The following is a 22,690-nucleotide window of genomic DNA, read 5'->3' on the forward strand; positions in this document are numbered from 1 at the left end:
GATTGCCATATTTGGGGTCGGGAAGGAATTTTCCTCCAGGGTAGATTGGCAGAGGCCCTGGAGGTTTTTCGCCTTCCTCTGTAGCATGGGGTATAGATCACAGCTAGAGGATTCTCTGCATCTTGGGGTCTTCAAAGTATTTGAAGGCTTCAATATCTGAGATATAGGTAAGAGGATTATTCTAGGAGAGGTGGGTGAGGTTTTGTGGCCTGCACTGTGCAGGGGGTTGGACTAGATGATCATAATGGTCCCTTCTGACCTTAGAGTCTATGAGTCTATGAGTCTAACTCAGTGTAAGGCTGAGGCCAATAAAATCTAGACTTAACAGATAACTGACTCTCTAGCCAACTACCCCCTTCTGTAAACTGCAACAGCAGATGCCCCTCTGGCTATCTAGCCTACAACCCACAGGAATGCCATGCTGATTCTGGGTCATTTCTTTTTTTATAATGTCCTCCCTGGAGGTTAAGTGAAATTTGGAAAAGATTAAAACCAGATTCATCTGTGCAGGAGCAGAGTTTCCAAGCTCTCCATGGGTGCATCTACACAGCAGCGTTAGCTCAAAATAAGCTATGTGATTTGAGTTACGCAAATTGCATATCTTATTTCGAGATAGCAGCAAACATTGATGTAGACTTTCTACACAGCACCAAATTTTTAAATAAACCGCTATTCCGACAAATCCTTTAATTCTCAGGGAATGAGCTTTGCCGGGAGGTCAGAATAACAAGCCAATTATTTTGATTGCATTTAGAAATAATGGGCATGCTGTGAAGATGCAGAAAACACTATTTCAGGCTATTTCCCCTTTGCAGATTACCTGTATGTGACCAAACATTTTGTGTGCACAGGATCTTGGTCCCAATATGCACTTTGGGTTGGTGCTAGACATTTAGATGGACCCACGCTTGACTCCTTCTTGTCCAGAATGGGGAAGCAGACTGTAATGGGATTAGCCAGGGCTAGATTTCTAGTTAGCCAAGGTAGGCATGTGCTTAGGGGCACCTCACCTCTCTAAAATTGAAAAAAACTTAAACAGTGAGTCATCCTCTAGCACCTTAGAGATTAACAAAAAATGTAGACGGTATCATGAGTTTACACGAAGGTCAGCAGTACACGGAGTGTGTGTTTGCTGATGATGCTGTGCTTAGGGACATGTAATATGAAAATCCAGCCTTGGGACAAGTCCTGCCTAGCAGAAATGGTCTTACCCCTCGAATTATGGACAAAGCATTACATAAAAGGTGGAGGCAACTATGTATAAGGGTTCTTCCAGGTTGGGAGGAATAGAGGCTATCTGAGCCTTGGAGTTTTGGGTTGCTAAATCCTTCAGGGAGCCTAACTGGTCCTACCATGGGAAGGATGGTCCAAGTGCTATGGAATGGCAAGATATTTCCCTCCCTGCTGGAATAAGGGCCTTGAGTTTTATCCATTTGATTATTTGTTTTACTGTTCCCTGGCAGCAAGTCGTCAAGGTTAATTTATACTAATGATTAAGGACTGTTGTGTTCTTTTTCTCAACCTGGAACCAACTGGAGAGCTTCCCATAATGGACTAGCTTTGCTTTCTAGTGTGACAGCAGAGACTGTTGCAGCTATGTGGGAACAGTTCACATTGTAGCTGACCAGGAATGAGGTGGAAGGTAGTTTCATATAGGTGGCAAGTGGAGACACCGTGTGTGTTTGTCCTAGAGTTAGAAAACAGGAGCTGACACTTTGTGACTCTTAGGCACCACTGCGCTGTACATATACAATACTCACAATGGCTGAAGGATGGAGCTCCCTGCGACACACTGTATGTGATATGGGTAGGCACCTCAATCTAATTTTATCAGCCACATTCTTCTCTTAGTTGCTGGCCAGATGTTCAACATCTAGTGGCTTGATTAGACAGATCGACTATAATAGCAGATAGGCTTTTAGTGCATTCATTTTGATTTTTATACTCTCCAATGATTCTTATTATCAGGCATGGGTGCACTCTGGCCATAATGAAACTGGGGGAAGCTTCCTTAACCCTCCCACTTCTATAAACTGTTGTAACTTGGAAGGAAAAATGAGCAGACTATTCTCATGTGAGCGACTTGCTTTCATATAGTTGACTTGACTTCTTTAGTCGTCTTCATCTTTTTAGTGTGGGAGAAGTAATTTATTATACAGTAGCTTGAGATTTAAATACTGTCTAGCATTAATCAAGGTGAGTTTTGCTGGTAGCCTCCACCAGGTGGCAGACAATGCACTGGCATTTAGTGAAATAAAACAGTCTAATATGAATGTATTGAAGATAGCTGGAAGTGGCTCTTCACCTTCTGACTGGTATGTGAGTGTAATCATGGTGAGACATCTGGGATGTATCTAGTGCACTAGCAATAATTAAACCAAACAGAGATAACAACCAAAGAGTTGTTGGTAAAATTTCCTATTACAAAAACAAAACAAATTGCGTTAATACCGAGTGTAAAGAATATGCTTTATTTTTGTTTTTTTTACTTGTTTTGTTTTTTCTTGTGGAAGGGTAAATAGTCCCCCACTTTTCCCCCCTCCCACCAGTGCACACCATGATTGCTTTCTCGAATTGCTATTCTGGGAACAGTGTACTTGTTTTAACACCCTATTGATTTTTTTAAAGCAATTTTAATTTCTAACTTCATCCTGACCTGTGACATTCCTGCTCTTCCAGGCTGGGCCTGCCCTTGAGAGCAGAGATTGTTAATCATGCCAGCTTGTAACAGTGATTCTGAGATGTGCACAAATTAGGGCGGAAAGAAGAAAACCACTACATTTATTGTCACCACTATCCTACGCCAGAATCCCAACTTTGTATCTTATGTGAAACCATGGCCTGCCTGAATGCAGCGAGGACTAGATAGAATCACTTTATTCTACAGGTAAGAGAACACTCGCTGCATCTGTGAGATGACCAAACAGCCTTTCAGTTGGAGGGCCAGTTAATCTTCAGGCATCCCACAGATGAGAGGCCAGTGTTTCATCCATTAAAATGACCACTTGATTTCCTTTCTTCTTTAAAACCTGAGTAATGTACTGTAAGAACAAAATTGCAGTTAATTCTCAGTCAGCTGACAATGAGGCGTGAAAAACAGAGATGTCATTTATTTTCAGTGGGCTGATTTTATGCTGCGCTGATCTCACTTTAGGAAACAAAATGTAAATTTCTAAAATCACCAGTTCACTCCAAATGATAGAGAATTATGGCTGGGATTCTATTATCTTGCCATTCTGTAATAACAGCGCTCGTTTGAATGAACAATCATCTCCCTACAGTGCGCACAGCTGAAAAGATGAATCTTGCCATTGAAAAAAAATCTGGTGGAAAACAAGTATGTTCTTAAAGAAAAGAAACATAAGAGTAAAAAGACGACTAGCTACTCTCTAGGATTTGACATTATTTTCTGTTGTAATAGTTAGTACCACCAGATTACATTGAAAGGTACATGGAACAAAGCGTGAAATGCGCTAAGCCCTGGCCTACACTAAAGCTGTATTTTGAAATAATCCCCCTTAGGTCAAATTTATAAGCGGAGAGTCCACACTACTAAGCCTATTATTGCGAAATAAGGGGCTGCTTATTTCAAAATCTGTACTCCTGCTTTTCTCAGGGAATAAAGCTAATTTCAAAATAGCATTGGTGTGGATGTTCCAGTGCTGCTATTTCAAAATGAGTGCTCCCCAGAGTAATTCAAACTAATTACTCCCCAGGGCTTCCTGGGACTCTTAAGTCGAGATAGCGCATCCACATTATTGGAGCCTGCCTCAGACTAATGTCGAGGCTTCCCCGTAGTGGGGACATGCTATTTTGATTTTGTAAAATCGGGAGTTAAGTCGAATTTAGTTATTTTGAAACAGTTTGCTATTGTAGACATGGCCTAAGAGTGGTTAAATTTCTGTAGTGCTGCTTTTGATTATTTGCACTTTTACTCCACATTCCCATGGTTAATTTACCTTTTCATTTCAAAGAGGAAACCTCACAAAGTAACTAGAGATGAGCAAATAGTTATTTTTAACAGAGGAAAATATTTGTTGTAAGAGAGAAAAAATACTTGACAACTTATGGCTAATTTATGGCTCTGATTTAGGTTTTGGTATCCTATGAACTCACTGCTTTGATCAGGTCACTTTCAAGTGAGAAAGTAGCTTTTCCTTCCCAGCAGGCCTTGCTCTGAGGCTACATTTCTAACTGTGCTGGCCCAGAATTCCTTTGATCTGGTGGAAATCAGGTAAAAGTCAGAGATGGAACCCTAACCCCCTCTTCCAGGTTCAGTTCACCCTCAAACAGAGGGGAACTAAGGCGATCAGGGAAATCTTTCTGTGATGCCTGGAAATAATTGACTGTTCTAAAAATCCTCCAGAAAATGGCTGTAGAAAGCTGAACCCATGACATGACCAATGAAACAGAAAAAGAGCTGTAGGTGTCATTATGATTCAGGAAACTATCTGACTTTCCATGCAAAAGCACCCTCATATGTTTTATGTGCATTCTCTCTGATCTCTGCTGTATACAATATGGCTTTGTGGATAGCGTAGCATTCAAAAGTAGTTACCAAACTTGCATGCTACTGGGGGTGCACAGGGATGTCTATAATGGGAAGATTAAAATTGAAATCCTATACAATATGCAACAATACGGTGTTGTGCAGTGATAGGCCAACTCATCTTAATAGCTAGCAGGGGTGGCTGGTGAGGGAAGACCTGGGAAAGGGCTAGGACAACCCCTCCCCCCATATCAGGCCCCATCTTTCCTTGCCCCTGCTCTTGCTCCACCCTCTCCTCACCTCTTTCCTTCCTTTGCTCCACTCATGCCCCAGCTCTTCCTCCAACTGAGGCAGCCCATGGGAATAGCGGGGCTGGAGGGCTGACACCATCAGCAAGGGTTTGGCCGTCCCCCAGCTCTCACGAGCAGCAGGGGAGCAGAGCAATGAGGCCTCGGTGTGGGGAAGAGACGAGGCAGGAGCAAAGAAAGGGTGGCGTAGAGGTGATGAGATGCGGGCACTTCTAAAAAGTGGTCATAAGTCATTTAATTTTTCTCATTTTTTCCTTATTCTTTTCTTTTTAATCAGTTGCTGTTTAATAAATTGTATTTGCTTTGAACTGTATGTAATGATCACTGGGGTCAAGAAAGCATCCAGTGTGAAGAGAGCACTCCGGAGTGGGGAAACCCTAGCTCCTACCCCAAGTGACTACAAGGTCAGGGATTAAGCCCCAGAAAATCTGGGCCCAGCCTTGTTGGAATTTCGAGGACTCTGCTACTCAGAGTGGAAGGGGAGCCTTCAGGATCAGGGAGGCCTTTTGGTAAAAGAAGTGGGAGCGGGGACTCAGATCCTTTCGCTGGTCCATTTCACCGGGGTAGTGTAAAAGCCAGGAAAGTTCCCCACAATAGTGGGACCATTTTCTCGCTTACATACTGTATATACCGGTGTACAAGACGACTTTTGATGTTAAAAAACATCCCCCAAAAATCGGGGGTCGTCTTATACGCCGGTTATACAGGCGGCGGGGCAGCCTAGGTGCGCCTGGGATGCCCCGCCGCCGGCTTCCCCCAAGGCTTTGCAAAGCTGCGGAGGGGCTCTGGCGGGGGGGCAGCCGGCTTCCCCCGAGGCTTTGCAAAGCCGCGGAGGGGCTCCAGCAGTGGGGCAGCCCAGGCGCGCCGGGGCTGTCCTGCTGCCGGGGCGTCCTCAGAGGCTTTGCTCCCGGTGTCCCTGGTCTGCTGGAGACGGTCCCCAGCAGACCAGAGGCACCGGGAGCAAAGCCGAAGCGGTGGCGGGGTGCCGCGCTTCTGAGGCTTTGCGCGGGACCTTGCCGCCGCTGCGGCTTTGCTCCCGGTGCCTCTGGTCTGCTGGGGACCGTCTCCAGCAGACCAGAGACACCGGGAGCAAAGGAGGCGGAGGGGCGCTGGGGTATAAGACAAAACCCTATCTTTTAACTAAAAAATTAGGGGGTCGTCTTATACGCCCAGTCTCCTTATACGCCGGAAAATACGGTATGTATGAAGAATTTTTCCAACTATCATGAAGGAATGTACTTTTTCTAGGCAGGTCAGGATTTACCAGGCTGTCAACTAGTTGATGCAATGGTAGATTAAAAAAAAAGATAAATATTTATTCAGGACAGGAGGAATCTTCAGTGACATGGAAGCCCTGGAAACACATCACTATTCTGGATGGGGAGTTTCCATAGATTCAATCTGAGAGATGGGAACAGCTATACATGTGAGTGGTCTTTACTGCATATCACTCTGCTTAAATGAAGATATAGTTTACTTAGCACTTTATTACAACTGTTTTTTTGAAATGTGTCTTACAAATACTGAATGAACTCAGTCTGCCTATGAACAGTGTAGTCTCCTGTCTATTTGCTTTTCAGACATTTGGCTGTAGAATCAGGGCTGCTCAGAGAGCCATCTTTCTGCTTCAGGGATTGTAAATTTTGTACATGCAGATAGTCTCTTTCTCTGTCTCAGAGAATCTCTAAGTAGGTCACCTATTGTAAATTAAATTAGGCTGCAATTAAATTTAAATTACAGTTACAGCAACCAAGGCGCTGGGTAGCTAAAGTGCTGCAAATTAATTACAATGGTGTTGCTAAGTAAGTAATAAATAATTACTTTTTTGAGCATGCCATTAAAAGGAATTTGCTTTTTGAATGATCATTTTCTAGCATTGCTGCCCACAATCTCCCCTCTCGTTCCATTCCTGGGATGTACAAACTTCTCCATACAAGCTCCAGATGCTCAGTCTCCAGCCACCCACTCTGGAAAACATACCTGAATATTTAAATATGGACGAATTAATTTAGATTAAAAAATAAGGTGCACAAGGATGAGCCAGCATGATGACATCAGCTGAGCAGGAAACCGTTTGGGCAGATGGCTTTGGTCTGTCAGCCTGGCTGACTGTTGCTAATGAGCTTGTCAGCTGACATCAGGTTGCACTCAGTGCCTTACCCTGGAATGAAGGGAGAGGATTTCTTTCTCTCTGCTCAGTCATGCTTTCAGTTGATCACGTTACAGGCCTGCTCTTGGGATTCAGAGGGCCGGGGGCAAAATGTAAAAGTAGACCTATGTTTCCTAGTCTAAAATCAGCCCCCCGCTCCTATTCCATTCCATCTTCTCTCTGCCATCACTGTCTCCTCAGTGTGCATTATTTTTAACTAGCTGTTAGGAGTTTACAAAGATCCCTTTGAAGCAGTTCTACAACAGTGAGGTTTGTGTTCCTATTTGTTCTCAGTTGATGTAGAACATTGTGCTGAACTAGGGCCTGGCAAGGAGCCAGGACTCATCTTGATTAGATTGTAGAGACTAGCAGGAAGGTACGCAAGTGTCTCTTTGTCTCTGCAGTTTTTCAGTTGCAGAAGAGAAGTGGTGAACATTTATCTGCATGTGTGTTGCTGCTACTGGCTGCTTAGCATGTCTAGTCTCAGGAATGAGATAGATGCTTGCCCTGGTTAAAATATGCTAGGAATGGGCTAGGAGGATGGAAGACAGCCTGCGTCTCTACTGCATAGTGAACCTAGATCTGGGGAAGACTGTGACTGCAAATTTGGTGTTTACAAGCCCCTGCTTGTGCATCCTGTGGCTGTAGTGCTGTAGTCCTTTAGCAAGCTTTGACATTTGTTGGAATCTGAATCTTTGTGGTCTCCAACAAATCAGGATCATGGGTTTTTCTTGTTGCCTAGGAGCTGGAAGGTCTGGGGTCACTACCTTAAATGATCTGTCCAAGAAAGTAACTAGGTTATAATATCCTCAGTCTTGACAACTAAGTTGAAGACCAAGCCCAGGGTAGGACTAACTGCATGTTCTGGCCCAGAGATGTACTGGCTACCCCGCTGTAGCTTTTGGCCCAGAGATGACCTATGACCTCTCCTAGGGGAGAGGCAAGTGAGCAGAGTTTTGGGACTTTTGCATCTATGGAGTTGCTAGTATCCTTGTTGAACTACTCCAGACTTGTCAGCCTGGGAGATGTAGTGCCATCACTAATGATATATCACTGAGTTTCTCTGGGAATCCTTTTGTCTGTGGCATTCTGTAAATAAGCATACTACTTGTTAGCTTTGGGTCTGGTTTCTACTTTGAGATGAGTACATTCAGATCAAGTTGACTTATCTGAGGCACCTCTCTTGCATTTGAAGTTTGCAGAGAAGATGAATACTGAGCTGCTTTCCTTCTTGTCTGTGATGCGCTGAGTATCCCACAGGATTGTCAGGCTATGGGATTTTAGGAAGTCAGGGATCATGGTTAGAGTGGTGGTTGAGGACAGGAGTTGAAGTCTGACAGACAGGACTGGGCTATATGCACCACTGAAAGGCCATGGGTTCAGACTAAGGTCAGAGTCAATACACAAGCCAAATTAGGATCGAAGTCAGAGTTCAGAAGGAAGCCATAGCTTAAAGCTAGGTTGAAGTCAGTCCATGGGCCTCTGGAGGAGGTAGGGGCAGGACTGGAGCAGGTTGGAATAGGGCACAGACTAGGCTGAAGTGGGCTGGAACAAGGCTCAGGCAAGAGCCAGGGACAGACTTGATGGCAGGCTGGAAGCCTAGGGAGCCAGCAAGGCAGCAGGAAAGTTCCTAGCTGAGTGGTGCTGTTCTATAGACTAACTTATGGCTCTGCCAGTAAGAGTGAAAATACCTGTCTGGGGGGGGAGGGGGGTCGTCTGATCTGAGCTCCGGCGAGGATAGGCTGCTGCTGCATGTCTGAGGGATGAGTCACTAAAGACTCTGCTTGAGAGATGCATCAGTGTAGCTGAGTAAGCCACCCTGGTGTGGCTGCAGGTTTGTTCTGTAGGGATGAGGTGTGCTAGTGTTCAAAGTGTGATGTTAGACAGCCAAGTCTCAGGGACAGAGGCTAAATCAGGTGCTTCATTGCTGATAAGGTTGTATTTTATATGTTTGTAAGTGGCAGATCTTGCATTGATCAACTTTCCTTCATATCCCTTTGTGTTAGGGCGACCATCCGCTCTGTGTTTATCTCAGGACTGCCCTGTATTTAAGTTGTCTTCTAGGTGTCCTGGCTTTTCTTTAAAAAAGGGGACAACATGTCCCATATTTGCATGTCCCTGCTGCAGCAGCATTCTGTCTGTGGCTAGCAGTAAAGCAGGCACCAGCAAGTGGGGTCTGGAGTCAGGCAGGGAGCTGAGGGAGAAACATAGAAAGAAACCAAGTGGTAGAATGTGTCTTCCCTCCCTATGCACCCTAAAGGAGGAGGGAAGTCTATCAGCATTTCCAGTACATGGGGCTGAAACCCCGACTGCTGGTGCCCCTCCCGCACAGGGCTGAAATCCCATTATCTCTTGCCCCCACCTCTGGCTGCAGCCCATTCCTACATGGTGCTTGCTGCAGGGCTCAAGTGCTTTCACCACCATGGGGCTCAGCCTCATTCCTGGATGGCCCCCGTTGAGGAGCTCAAGCCCTGTTCCCAGGCAACCCGTGCCATAGAGTTCAAGCCCCATTCCAGGGTGACCCCAACCGTGGAGCTCATGTCCCATTCCCAGGTGTCCGTGAAGCGTAAGCCCTGTTTCTGGGCAGCCCCCACCACATAGCTCAGCTCCGTCCCCACCATGAGGCTCGGCCCCCACTCCATCCCATTTCCTCTCGCCCTCCACTGTGGGGCTGACGCCCTGAGTGCCAGCAGCCCTCCCCCCCTCCCCCATATCCCATTGCCATGAACAGTGCTTGGCTTGTCCAGTTGGATAAGTTGGCAACCTGCATTGACCCCGCTTTTTGGTAGTGGTCCTGAGCAGTGGCTAGCTATTAGATGCCTAGAATCAGAGCTTTTAAATTCTGCTTTCCTGGGTAGTTCTTGCCAATTTGAACTGTGCTAAGTGAAGTGGATGAAGACGGGATGGTGCAGCAGCAGAATGGCTGGCTGGATCACTAGATCAGTGTTTCTCAACCAGTGGTACAAGTACCCTTAGAGGTACTCGAGAGAAGTCTGGGGGGTACGTCAACACAACTGAAATTTGGAGAATTTCACCCAAAAATTTAATCACCCACTTGGCTACGATTAAGTTGTTTAAACAAATGTGTTGCAATGGTAGAAAAAAAATTGGTGTGTCTGAAAACTGTAGGTACTAGGGGTACTTATATGTATATATTTTAAAAGGGGGTACTTATAATTTTTTTTTGAAAAAGGGGTACTTTATAGAAAAAGGTTGAGAAACACTGTACTAGATGCTATGGGAAAGGCAGGCCTGAGTGATACCTTCTGGAGCTATAAACTGAGTCCTGGGAATGGGGTGAGCTGGAGCAGCGTGTTCCAGGTGTAGTGGTGGGTGTGCTGAAAGCACAGAAGCACAACAGAAATAGTGAGAGCAATAAAGTTTGGTAAGATCTCGCCTTGTAAGTATTCTTGGGAATGAAACCTGTGTCTGCAGCTCTTGGGACAGCTGATGTTTCCATATCACCACCAGAAAATTATGAAGAGCTGTGGCCAAAAAATATTAGGGAGATTAGGCACCACAGGAAGCAGAGCCTAAAAGGGTTCAGAGACAGTACCCTCTGGCCTTCTGACTGGCCTATGCTCTCTCCAACTCAGGAAGATGTTTAAGCAACCGTATAGGCTTTTAGTTTGCTGTGATTCCAGATCACATCTTGCTTGCTGCTCTCTGGTCTCTGACTCTTGCCACCTGTTTCCATCCTGATAACAAATGCTGATCCCTGACTCTTGCCTGTTGATCTTGGCTCTAGTGGCTGTGCTGACTACCACCCTGTGACCATCCTTCATTTGGTGACCCCAGCCCAGCAGTGACCATAGGCAAGATTGACTGCTCCCTGGTCCCTCAGTTTGTGGAATCTGCACTATAGTGGCTCCAGCAAGGGCCTCATATGCTGTTCAGTTCTGGTGATTCATGGTCAACATTGATTGGAACAAGGCAGCTCAACTGTACCAGTTTTGGTGTGGATTTAGTGAGGACAAAAAGGAGCTATCCTGTACTGGGACTCTGACCAGCTTGAAGGTTTGACTGATCTCTCTCTCTCTCTCTCTTCCCCCCCCCCTCTTTTTCCCCTCCCCACCTACTGGCTGTGTGAAAGGAGAAGAGGGTGACCGTGCTGCTGTCTCACCCGCACACCATGACAGAAACCTCCAGGCCCAGCCACAAACCTGTGCATGTTTTGTGACATGCAACACCCTGGAAGAGAATAAATAGTGACAGTGCAATAATTGATGCCTTTATTACAGAGTACCAGGACCTGACTTCACTTTTTACCCATTGTGGACCACAGCCAGTGAGGGATTGGGAAACAAGTAAACCCAGGCTGAACGGAAGGCCAGGCTGAGTACCCCCAGGGGACTAGTCTTCAGAATTCAAGAGAAACCTGACCTGGGACACACAGGTCCTCTCCACACTTCAAGTACAGATACAGTTATATAGGAAGAGGGAACTGGTTGATTCCTCACTCTGTGGACCATGATCAGTTCTGGGGCTACTGATAACTTCACATATACTGAAGCTGCCCAAATCCTACATATCTCTTTCTGGTTAAAGTTTGTCAGTTCTTGTGGAGATGAGAGATGGGTCTCTCCTGTCCTCAGGGCCAGTCACATAGGAAACAGTACCCCAGAAGTTGTCCTCTAGGAACACTGGAACATTCAGCATGATTCATTCCCCATGCTTCCCTCTGATAGTCAGGGTCACCTGGCTTGCATCTTCTGGAGAGAGAAAAGAATCAACTTTCACTTTAAATATTGCCAAAGAATCTGTCTGAGCTGATCCTTTATGTTAAGAATCATGGGATGCTACACTGCTGCATAGACTATCTGAGGCTTAAGCAAGCTAACAGTCTGAAACCACTATGCCCTGCTCCTCATTTTGGAGTGTCTAGATCATGTACAGTCTGCCAATTTTTTCTCCCAACTCAGAGACCCTAGAATGGCATTTTTACCACTGGTTCCATCCTGGAAAGACTGAGGAAGCACAGCCTTTATCTGAAATGGGAAAAATGTACCTTTAACCCATGTTCACTCTAATGTTCCCATCCATGTTCAGAATACATGTTGTTATATGCACGAAGGTACATGCAGATGTGCATCACTGTTGGAAACACAGGCTGCCAGCTGTGGGTATTGTGAGCACTCTGCTAATCAGCTGAGTGGCATCTGAATTTCTCCTGGGTGGCTGCCAAAGCACTCAGCTTCCAGGGAACACTGCCTGTGACCAACCTGCCACAGAATGTTGTGGGGGAGGAGGGGATATCCTTTCCCCACAGGGAATTAGGATGGATACTGCAGAAGGTGCAGGAGAGCTGTAACTGGGCAGTGCCCAAGTGATAGCAGGAATTAGTGTCCAGCTGTGACTCTCTAGGCCACAGTTCCTATGCTTCAGTTCTTTATGTAGCTGGAGGAAATGTAAATGCTTCAGACATCAATAGCGTTCTGAGCTTTGAACTGAAATCTTCTCTCTCTAATAGCCTTGTTCTATAATAGCCTTATTCAAACAGTTTGCAGTGAGTTTAGCTGTGAAAGATTGGTTATGTTTTATGGTATTGATAGGTTTAATGTGCGTGCTTTTAGGATTGGATTTAAGTACTACTAATAAAGCAGAATGATTATTATCTTGTTCTTTAGAGAACTAAATTAAATCAATCTCTTTTCCTGATGACCATCTTACCTTCTTTTCTACTGCTGTTCCTTAAATGTAAAATAAAAGGCTTTTCACTCATTCTTTTGAGGGCAGCATGTGTCTGGGATTTCCTACAAAGAAAGAACCGAGATAATTCTAAGTATATCGTCTAGCCCTTATAAGACATTCTGTATGTAAGTACGCCCAATTTTTTGCATGTACTGCTGTTTTTAGCTATAGCGTGATCCTAAGTATAAACATAAGTGAAAGAAAAAAAACCTTAATTTAAAAAGTAGAAAACAGATGCAAAGAAGATAAATTGACTGAATAATGGCCTGCTTTGAGTGCCTTAGGTATGACAGATCATTACGATCCACATCATTCTCCTTATATCTTGCCGTGCATTTCAGTGAGAAATTGAATCTGGATGCTTCAAGTGAGACAATTACTCATTTGAAAACATCTCAGTATTTTATATATATTATGATTCAGTATTACCATTAGTACACTTGATTTAAAGTCTTTCATTAAATATATAGTTTTCATTATTAATTTTATACTAACAGTCATTAACAAAGAACTAGGCAGATAACCCTTCATTGACAAGGGTATTTTATGCAGCCTAACTCTTCCTAATTAGGTGCTGCAGAACTACACAGTTGAATAGGCACAGTTTTTACTACATTTTGAAGCTTGCTAATTACTTTAGCAAGCCACTGGTTTTGAAAACAGGGTCTGGCAATCTAGTAATAATTTAGAGCAAACATATTGAGATCCATCTTGGCATATGAACAATGTTTTTTGTGTAGCTGGGAGACTTAGAAATGAAGTAAAATAACAAACATGCTAAGAATTGACTCCTGGGATTTCTTAAAAGGGAAAAAGGCATCCCAGAGTGGGCATTTCAGCTAATTAATGAGCAGGCTTAGCATGGCAATCTTATATAACTTGCTCTTAAATTATATCACTATATATAATTATAGCTTATTTTCTTATCTGCCTTCAGGAGAGGCTGCAGGTGCAATGTGCCCTGAAGAAAACAATTCTTGCTGCATGGTATATTAGATTTGTATCCTTTAATACTTGCTCTTATGATCAGGTTTGTACTAGCAATTCTAAAAACACATTGGTCTTTCCAAATATTCTTACTTGTGTACGATTATACATTGGAGATCACTTAGGTGATCCCATCCAATGTTTATGACTTGTCTCTGAGGTTATGGCTACACTGCAATTAAAAACCAGCAGCTGTCTTGTGCCAACTGACTTGGCTCAGGCTTGGGCTGAGGGACTGGTTAATTGTGGTGTAGACTTTTAGGTTTAGGCTGTAGTCTGGGCTATAGGACCCCCAATGGGGGAAGTGGGGGGGAAATCCCAGAGCATGAGCTGCAGACAGAGCCTAAATGTCTATGCTGCAATTAAACAGCCTCTCAGCTCAAGTCTGAATCAGTTGGCACAGCTCAGCCGTGGGTGTCTAATTGCATTGAAGACATACCCTAAGAAATTGCAAGCGATACTACACTTACAGTACCTTGGTATTATTTTCCCTCTGTAATTTTGGAAATGGTCTCACCTTTGTTTTATATAAATGAAGAGGTGCTTGCTGAGAGCATTTGCCTTTCCTCAATGTTCCGCACATCACTGAATTTTACTATTCAAGTCCAGATTATGCTGTTGTTTTAAGCTCTTTGTATGCCTGGTGAGCTCAGACCATTTACGTACTGTGAAAAGATTTGTCTAACCTCGTTTAATCTTTTCATTTGATTTCAAGCATTTCACATAAAAAACAGAACCAAAGGACTTATAAGAAAAACAATAGACTAAAGTTGGGCATTTTAATGGCCAAGTAAAACAAGATCTGATGAATCTCTCATTTATTCCTAATTCAGAGCTCCTATGTGAAGGTGTCTGAAATCCACACTCATTCTGATTTAAATATTTTCTAATGTGACAGTTGCTTTCATCTTGCTTTTTTTTTTCCTGTGACTGAACTAGTTGTTGAACCTGGATTTCTTTATATTTGCAGTGTTTTGGGTCATGATTTCTCATGAGACTCCAGTCACAGAGCTGGACACAAGTTAATAGAAATACAAATACAACCTTTCTGTGATATGAACTCTGTAATGTACTATGGACAGTATCTAGTTAGGGTTAGGGGGTATAGCTACACTGCAGAAAAACCCCAACAGAACCCCCATAGAAACGAGTGTCAAGAGCCTGGAGCAGATAAGTCAGACTTATGTAACCGGACTAAAAATAGCAGTCAGCCCTGACCCATAACCTATCTCATCACTGAATTTTAGAACCCAGGATCCATCCTGAATGGATCCTGCTTCTTTTTAGCCCCATTGCATGAGCCCTGTGAGCTCAAATTGTTAGCCTGTATTTAAGGGGGGTATGTAACAAAGTCCATTGAGACAGGCTCTGAGACTCACTGCCGCTTTTTTGTTTGTTTTTTGCACAGTGTGAACATATCGTGTGCGGATTTACAGATATGACTACTGGCTGAGCTTTTCAAAGAATGCAGAAGATGCTTAAAGCAGGAATTGTGTATTCCCTATCTATATGTCTGTTTCGTGTGTAGCACAGTGGGACCCTATCATGGTTGGTCTCTGCGTGCTGCAATGATATAAATATTTATTAATGAAGAATCGCAAAGGAAATAACTAGGGAAGTTGCTAACATGGGTTTGATTGGTCTTTCATTACTACACATACACCTTGCAGATAATTTCCTCCAAAAGGGTGCTGCTCTTGGTTATGCCAGGTACTCTCCCAGAATTCCTGTATTGCTGTAGAGCAATGCCTGTAGGGGACTATAAGGGAGGCAGGAAATATTATAGTTTGCATGGAGTCTGTATTTTCAATGAGTGGACTTCCCCCTACTAGGGCTCAGCTTGTTTGTTCATCAGTTGGTCTGTTCTGTGCTCCATTGGGGTACTAGGGTGAACAGAACATTGTGATGGGTGTGGAATTCTCTGTTGCTCTCTGTGTGATTCACGCACATCTCTTCATCCCAGATGGGCACAGATACCTGTTTGATGAGAGATTAGGCAGCAGCTCGAGGGACGTGCTGGAGGAGAAGAGATTGCAGAGCTGGCTAAGGAGAACTGATTCTGTGAGGAGAAAAGGTTGCAGTGTGATGGGCAGGATACATTCTTTGGAGCTCTCCGGGTTGTAAGCAATTGGCTACCAATGCTCCTTTCTAATGTTTGTTGTCTTGTTGCAGCTTAATCAAGTGAGCTCCAGGAGAGTCTGAAGCCATAATAGCTTATAAAGCAGTATTCAGTCCCAGCAGCTAAAATCTTTACTAAGATATCAAACCCAGCAGGGTTCAAAACTAAGGACTACTCCAACAGATCTGTCATAATCTCAAAGTGGAGCTGAAAAACAAATCTCTAAAAAAAGAGAAGGGTATTGTTGACAATTAGTCCTCCAACTAACAGCCAGACTTTCGCAAGAAAACGGCTGACAATCAATAGAATAGTCCCAGTGCTGCAGTGAAATCAAACACCCAGACCTCATGTGTACTCGTATTCATTCGGCCTGTGAATTACCTGATCAGCATCTTTTTTTGTGCTATTTGGTTTTTTCAAACTTTTCCCATACTGTAACAGGATTGACAAGTCTTGTGGTATTGAAATAATACTCTCCACTTCTCTAGTGCTTTCTATCCAAAGGCGGCTGTTGTTCCCAACCATTACAGAATGAATCCTTTCCTCATTGCTAGAGAGAGGTAAGGAAAGGGAGATAGCAAGCTTGAAGGACACATTTTTCAGAAGTGTTCTCTAAGGCTGTGTCTAGACTACATGCCTCTGTCGTCAGAGGCATGTAGATTAGACACATAGGCAAAGGCAAATGAAGCCGCGATTTAAATGATCGCGGCTTTATTTACATTTACATGGCTGCCGCGCTGAGCCGACAAACAGCTGATCAGCTGTTTGTCTGCTCAGCGCGCTAGTCTGGATGCTCCCCTGCCGACATCAAAGCCCTTTGTCGGCAGCCCCGTTATTCCTCGTGGGATGAGGTTTACCAGGGCTGCCGACAAAGGGCTTTGATGTCGGCAGGGGAGCGTCCAGACTAGCGTGCTGAGCGGACAAACAGCTGATCAGCTGTTTGTCGGCTCAGCGCGGCAGCCATGTAAATGTAAATGAAGCCGCGATCATTTAAATCGCGGCTTCATTTGCCTTTGCCAAAACAACAAATCTACATGGTTCCGTCGACGGAGCCATGTAGTTTAGATGTACCCTAAGAGTATGTCTATACTAGCCACCCTAGTTGGAACTAGGGTGGCTAATGTAGTCATTCGAACTTGCAATTGAAGCCCGGGATTAAAATATCCCGGGCTTTATTTGCATGTTCCCGGGCGCCGCCATTTTTAAATGCCCGGTAGTTCGGACTCACTGCCCACGGCTACACGTGGCACGGGCTAGGTAGTTCGAACTAAAGCCCCTAATTCAGACTACCGTTACTCCTCCTGCAATGAGTAATGGTAGTCCGAATTAGGGGCTTTAGTTCGAACTACCTAGCTGGTGCCGCGTGTAGCCGCGGGCAGGGAGTCCGAACTACCAGGCATTTAAAAATGGCGGCACCCGGGAACATGCAAATAAAGCCCGGGATATTTTAATCCTGGGCTTCATTTGCAAGTTCGAATGACTACATTAGCCACCCTAGTTCGAATTAGGGGGGCAGTGTAGACATACCCTAAGTCTGTATCCAAATGGAGACACTTTGTGATGTTCAGAGGGGCAGCTCCCATGGAAGTCATTACGGAGGACGCACAATTCTCACTGTGAAAATTAGTCTATCTCAAAAATGGAGGTAGGTAATTAGTGCATTTCTGAAAATGTGTTTGCCTGTGACTTACCAATTGTCACAAAATGACTCAGTGACAGAGCTGGGAACAGACCATGGATTTCATTACTCCAATTCATGAGCCTTAACCACAAGACCCACTGTGACCCAAAACTTCTGATTGCCAACTGGCAGAGAGCACTGGGGCATACAGAAGTACCTGGATCCTCTTGGCTCACCAAAGAGCATCACAAAAGGTCTTTAATGAAAGTCTGTCTCTCACTGGTCATCATAAACATTGAGAGATGTATATACAAAGCCTATGTAAGGAGTTATCTATGCATATGCTTAACATTATGTTCTATGGGCCTGTAGTGAAAAACGGGTCACTCAAAGGAAGTGTCCCTTGAAACAAACTCCTCCAGGCAAGGCATGAAAGATATTATTTCTTGGCTGGATGTTTTGTGTATTGTATGCCATACATCAGGGCTACGTCTAGACTGGCATGATTTTGCGCAAATAGTTTTAACGGAAAAGTTTTTCCATTAAAAGTATTTGCGCAAAAGCGCATCTAGACTGGCACGGAGTTATCGTTATAACAGTGCGCTTTTGCGCAAAAGTGCGTCTACATTGGCGGCGCGCTTTTGAGCAAAAGCAGAAGCCCGGAACCATTTTGCAGAGGGCAAAAGGGCACCAGCCCTTTCCGGGGGCGGGGGCTGGAGCTCCTTTGAGACACGTGCTTAAAGGGATCTCCCTGGACAGCTGTTTCTCTCCTGTTCCCTGCTTTAGGACCTCTTGTAGGGACTGACAGCTGTAGCAGTTTTGGTGGTTGCCCTCTGCCTTTTGGACACCACTGCCTTTTGCCACCTAGTGCTTTTGCCTGTTTTTTTTTTCTTTTGCCTTGTTTTGTCTGCCATGGAGCCAGGGGTGGCCATGTGCCTGCTCTGGCCCCTGCTGGCCATTTTGGAGTGTCTGCAGCTGGTGCTCCAGGCTGGTGCCCTCCTGTTCCAGGACCAGGAGGTGCAGACCGCTTTGGACTCCCTCACCAGGGTGGAGAGGCCACTGTGGAGACTGGACACCAGTACGGACTGGTGGGACCGGCTGGTCCTGGGGCAATGGGGCGACCAGCAATGGCTCCGGAGGATCGGTGGCTGCAGAGCCGGTAAATAAACAACCAGGAGCAGCCAGTTAGCATGTTTCTCAGAGTGGATCTGTGGGCCACTTTGAGAAACACTGCTTTAGAGATAGTTGGAAACAATGTGGCTACGTCTACACTGGTACCCTTTTCCGGAAATGCTTAAAACGGAACAGTTTTCCGTTATAAGTATTTCTGGAAAAAGCGCGTCTACATTGGCAGGATGCTTTTCCGGAAAAGCACTTTTTCCAGAAAAGCATCCGTGGCCAATGTAGACGCGCTTTTCCGGAAAAAAGCCCCGATCGTCATTTTCATGATCGGGGCTTTTTTGCGGAAAAACTACTGTGCTGTCTACACTGGCCCTTTTCCAGAACAGTTTTCTGGAAAAAGGACTTTTGCCCGAGCGGGAACAGCATAGTTTTTCTGGAAAAGCAGCTGATTTCTTACAGTATATCGTCAGTATATCGTCAGTGCTTTTCCGAAAATTCAAGGGGCCAGTGTAGACAGCTCACAGCTTATTCCGGAAAAGCGGCTGCTTTTCCGGAATAAGTGGCCCAGTGTAGACACAGCCGAGTGAGTCAGTCAGGAAATGTCATACTCATCCTTCATCTCTTTTGGTACATGACCTTGATGAATGGCTTCTCTCTATCATATATTTCAACCTTACTTTGATGCTTCATAATCTACAAAAGTCTCTTTAGCACTTGGTATGTTCCTCAGCCATCTCTTTATCTGACAATAAAAATGTATAAGTTAGCAATGACTTTCATCCTAAAGCTCAGCCAGAGAATGGTCTAAGACAAAGACCCTTCTTTTATAGGATATTTCTAAAGAAAGACTCCTGGTCAAATTGCAATGCCAAAGTCTATGAGGACCAATTTACAATAGCCTTAATAAACAGTTCGAAGTGCATGTGGTAACACAGCAGAATAATCTTCTGTGACATCAAACAGGTATCTTGGTTCTTACAAAAGAACAAGATGAGGAAAGGATATATGCAGGCTAAGGTATTGTCTACCGTACAAAGTTAAGATGACTTGAATTATGTCAATGTATAGTCACGGACTTAATTAAGCTGCTGTTACATGCCCATACTATGCTCCCTGTGCATCAGGCATAGCGGTTCTTGCACTGGCATAGAGAATAGTGCACCAGGTGTAGTTATCCTGCTGTGTAACTGGGAAAGATTTGAAATGCCTCATGGGGCCATATTTAGCATGATATGATGATCAATCCCATCATTCCATGGGTACCTTATGAGGTTTCCAGCAGTTTTTCAAATGCTCTGGTAACTTGAAGCCAGTCCTCTGTGAGAGCCTCGATCCTGCACTGCTCTTCAGTTTTCTGCTGTGCATTATGAACATTAGGCTTTGAGAGAATCAGTGGAGAGCTATTCTCCAGAATCACCCAGACCTCAGCCTTGTAGAAGCAGCATGTCAGCAGCTCCATACCCAAGGTGATTGTTTGCCTTCCTTGCAATCTGCTATGCCTGCTGCAGCTCTTTGATTCTTACATGGTACTTCTTCGTGTCTCTATAGTAGACCTCTTCCTTCATGTCCTGAGCATGTTCCTGCAGCTGAGGAGCTGTGACTGCACAGCTTCCTCTCCCCACACCTAGAAGATCTGCCCTCCCCCGCCCCACATAGACTGCAGGCAGGTGTGCACTTGATGCATGGAGCTGACCTGGTCAGTTGCTATGTGAGCTTTTCACACTGAGCAATTTCAAATCTTCCCTAGGGCTTTCACAGGGGAGGGGTATATACCTGGCTGCAGGGCAGTGGAGTTCAAAATTGTGACTAGAGGCATCATGGTCAGTGGGCATTATGGGATATCTCCTGGAGGCTACTTAGGTTGATGTAAGCAATGAAGTGTTTACACCGAAACTTCATTTTCTAAGGATGTTGCCTTAAGCACTATGCCTCTTGTCAAGATAGTTTTATTATGTTGGCATTGCCAGTGAGTTAAAGCAGTGGGAGGAGCACTGCATTGTGTACTTCTACATAGTTAGGTCAGTGTAAGCTGCCTTATGTCAGCAAACCTGTGTAGTGTAGACATGGCCTAAAAGCAGACAACAACATTAATTCAGCTTGTAAAGCATCAATGGACTGTTAGCAGAAGAAGCAGCAAGCTTATTTAAAGTGTGTCAAAAGAAATCAATCATGTTATCTAGAACCCAGCAACTTTAATCACAAAGTAGCAATGGTCTTTCTTTTGCTTTCACAAAACTGCCCAAATATAGGCCAGGTTTTGAACCACTACTGGCACCTGACAATTCATAAATAATTCTTTTAATGTTCAAAAGATCTTCCACCCTTGAGTAACTCAACATGTATAAATGGATTTTCTTTAGATTTTTTTTTCTTCAAGAAACATTTATCTCAATGCTGAGAATGAACATGAGAAATTTAAACCCAGAAGGTAAAGTTAGAAGTTGCTAGAACTGAAAATGGGGGCTGAAAATGAAACTGTAATCATAGCATCAAATCAAAGAGTATACAATTCCGCTTTAACGCTCTGTGTTTGAGATAACTAATGTACATGACAGTTGATATAAATTATTCTGAATTGTATTGAAGTCATATTAAATGACTGTTCCTCTTAGATGAGTTAGAAGCTGTGAACTTTACCCAATGAAATGCCTCTCCCTGGCCCTGGGCCTGGCCATGAAACTTCTATGATGGGAAGAAAGGCCTCTCCCTCCCAGCCCAGGAGCTCCTGTAAAGAGAGAGAGAGCTGGGGAGAATCCTCTATCTCTCTCTCTCCACCAGTGTTCCTTCTAATCTTTTCTATCCATGTGCAGAATAATTTTTATCTGCACTGAGGCAAGTGTGAATGTGTACCACCAATAGAAACAAAAAACCTAGCTGTGGGTGCTTTGCTAATTAGCTGAGTGGCATTTGAATCTCTCCTGAATGTACAGCTCACAGGGAACACTGCTCTCTGCCACAGACCTGGGACAGCTTGCACTCCAAACCCTTTACCCCAGCCCCACCCCAGAGCCTGCATCCCAGCCAGAGCCCTCACTTCCCCCATATCGCAACTCTGCCCCCAGCCCTAAGCCTTTTCCCACACCCTGAACCCCCCCTCATTCCCAACCCCATCCCAGAGCCTGCGCCCCTAGCCAGAGATCTCACTTCCCTGCACCCTAATTCCCTGCCTCATCTCTGAGCCTCTTCCAACACTCCAAATCCCTTACTCCACCTCTGCCACAGATCGTTTCCTTATTGTTGCACATAACAAAATTCACTTTGCAGATTTGTGGGGAAAATTAGAGGGACCATTGGTCAGAACCATTGAGAATCTGAGCAAGACAGCTAGTTTGCCTAAGAACCCAGTTGGCTCCCTTTTAAAAATTAATACCCTTTATTTCTTACACTGAATTACAAAAGTGTATTTTATCTTCAAGCAGGGACAATATTTAGAATCCTAAATTATGCTAAATAGTCTGCTTACTAGACTCTCATCCCCTCCCCACTGTCCTAGAATCATTTAACATTACTAGACTTTATTTTATATCCACTTGCAAGGCATTTTTTCCACAATAGCCCAAGGTACAATGTATTAAGACTCTAAAGCTCTTCAGGCACTAGGAGCAAAGAAACAGTGATTCATCTTACCCTGATCCATTGCATAGCTTGAACAGTAGATTTCAGAACTCTGATTGCTTAACTCATTTCCCTATCTGCCTGTGACTAAATAATAGCAGACTGCTCCACAAACCCTTCTCATGAAGATTCTGAAAGTCAGCACTTGGAACAAAATGCCTGTTGAAAGAGGCAGGAAAACAGGTTTCAAAATAACTCCATTTGTATATATTTAAGATTAACTGCATGGCCAGAAGCAAACCCTAATACTATTAAAGCCATTAATAGACATCCAAATAGCTCTCTGAGCAAATGGCTCAGACCAAACATAGCAGGCATAACTGAATGCAAATACTTCTCCGTTGTAACATTATGCAAGCATCATTGTGATGGGTTGTATCAACCATGCAGTGAGGCTGAGGAGCTTAACCAGCTCACCTGGCTGAGAAGGCCCCACCCCCACAGCCCTGCTGGGCATGCTCTAGCTGGAGGCTGGTTATAAAGGCCTGTGGAGGCTCAGTCAGTCATAGCTGATTGCCACAGATGCTCCAGGGGAGGATGCACAGCTGTACCTAGCAGTAGCAGCTGCTGGTGGGATGGTGGGGGAAGC

At 44.4% G+C, this 22,690-nt stretch overlaps 1 long non-coding RNA gene across 1 annotated transcript; it reads right to left on the bottom strand.

Annotated features, from left to right (window-relative positions):
* Positions 1 to 11,520: 11,520 nt before the first annotated feature.
* Positions 11,521 to 22,257, bottom strand: LOC112544789 (uncharacterized). The gene is made up of 3 exons (XR_012905438.1): positions 22,114 to 22,257; positions 12,617 to 12,699; positions 11,521 to 11,658 (listed from the first exon to the last, which is right to left on the bottom strand). It is a non-coding gene; the product is annotated as an uncharacterized LOC112544789 (long non-coding RNA).
* Between the last annotated feature and the right edge of the window lie 433 nt (positions 22,258 to 22,690).

The sequence above is a fragment of the Pelodiscus sinensis genome, chromosome 7 (assembly GCF_049634645.1).
Source record: "Pelodiscus sinensis isolate JC-2024 chromosome 7, ASM4963464v1, whole genome shotgun sequence".
Classification (NCBI taxonomy): domain Eukaryota; kingdom Metazoa; phylum Chordata; order Testudines; family Trionychidae; genus Pelodiscus; species Pelodiscus sinensis.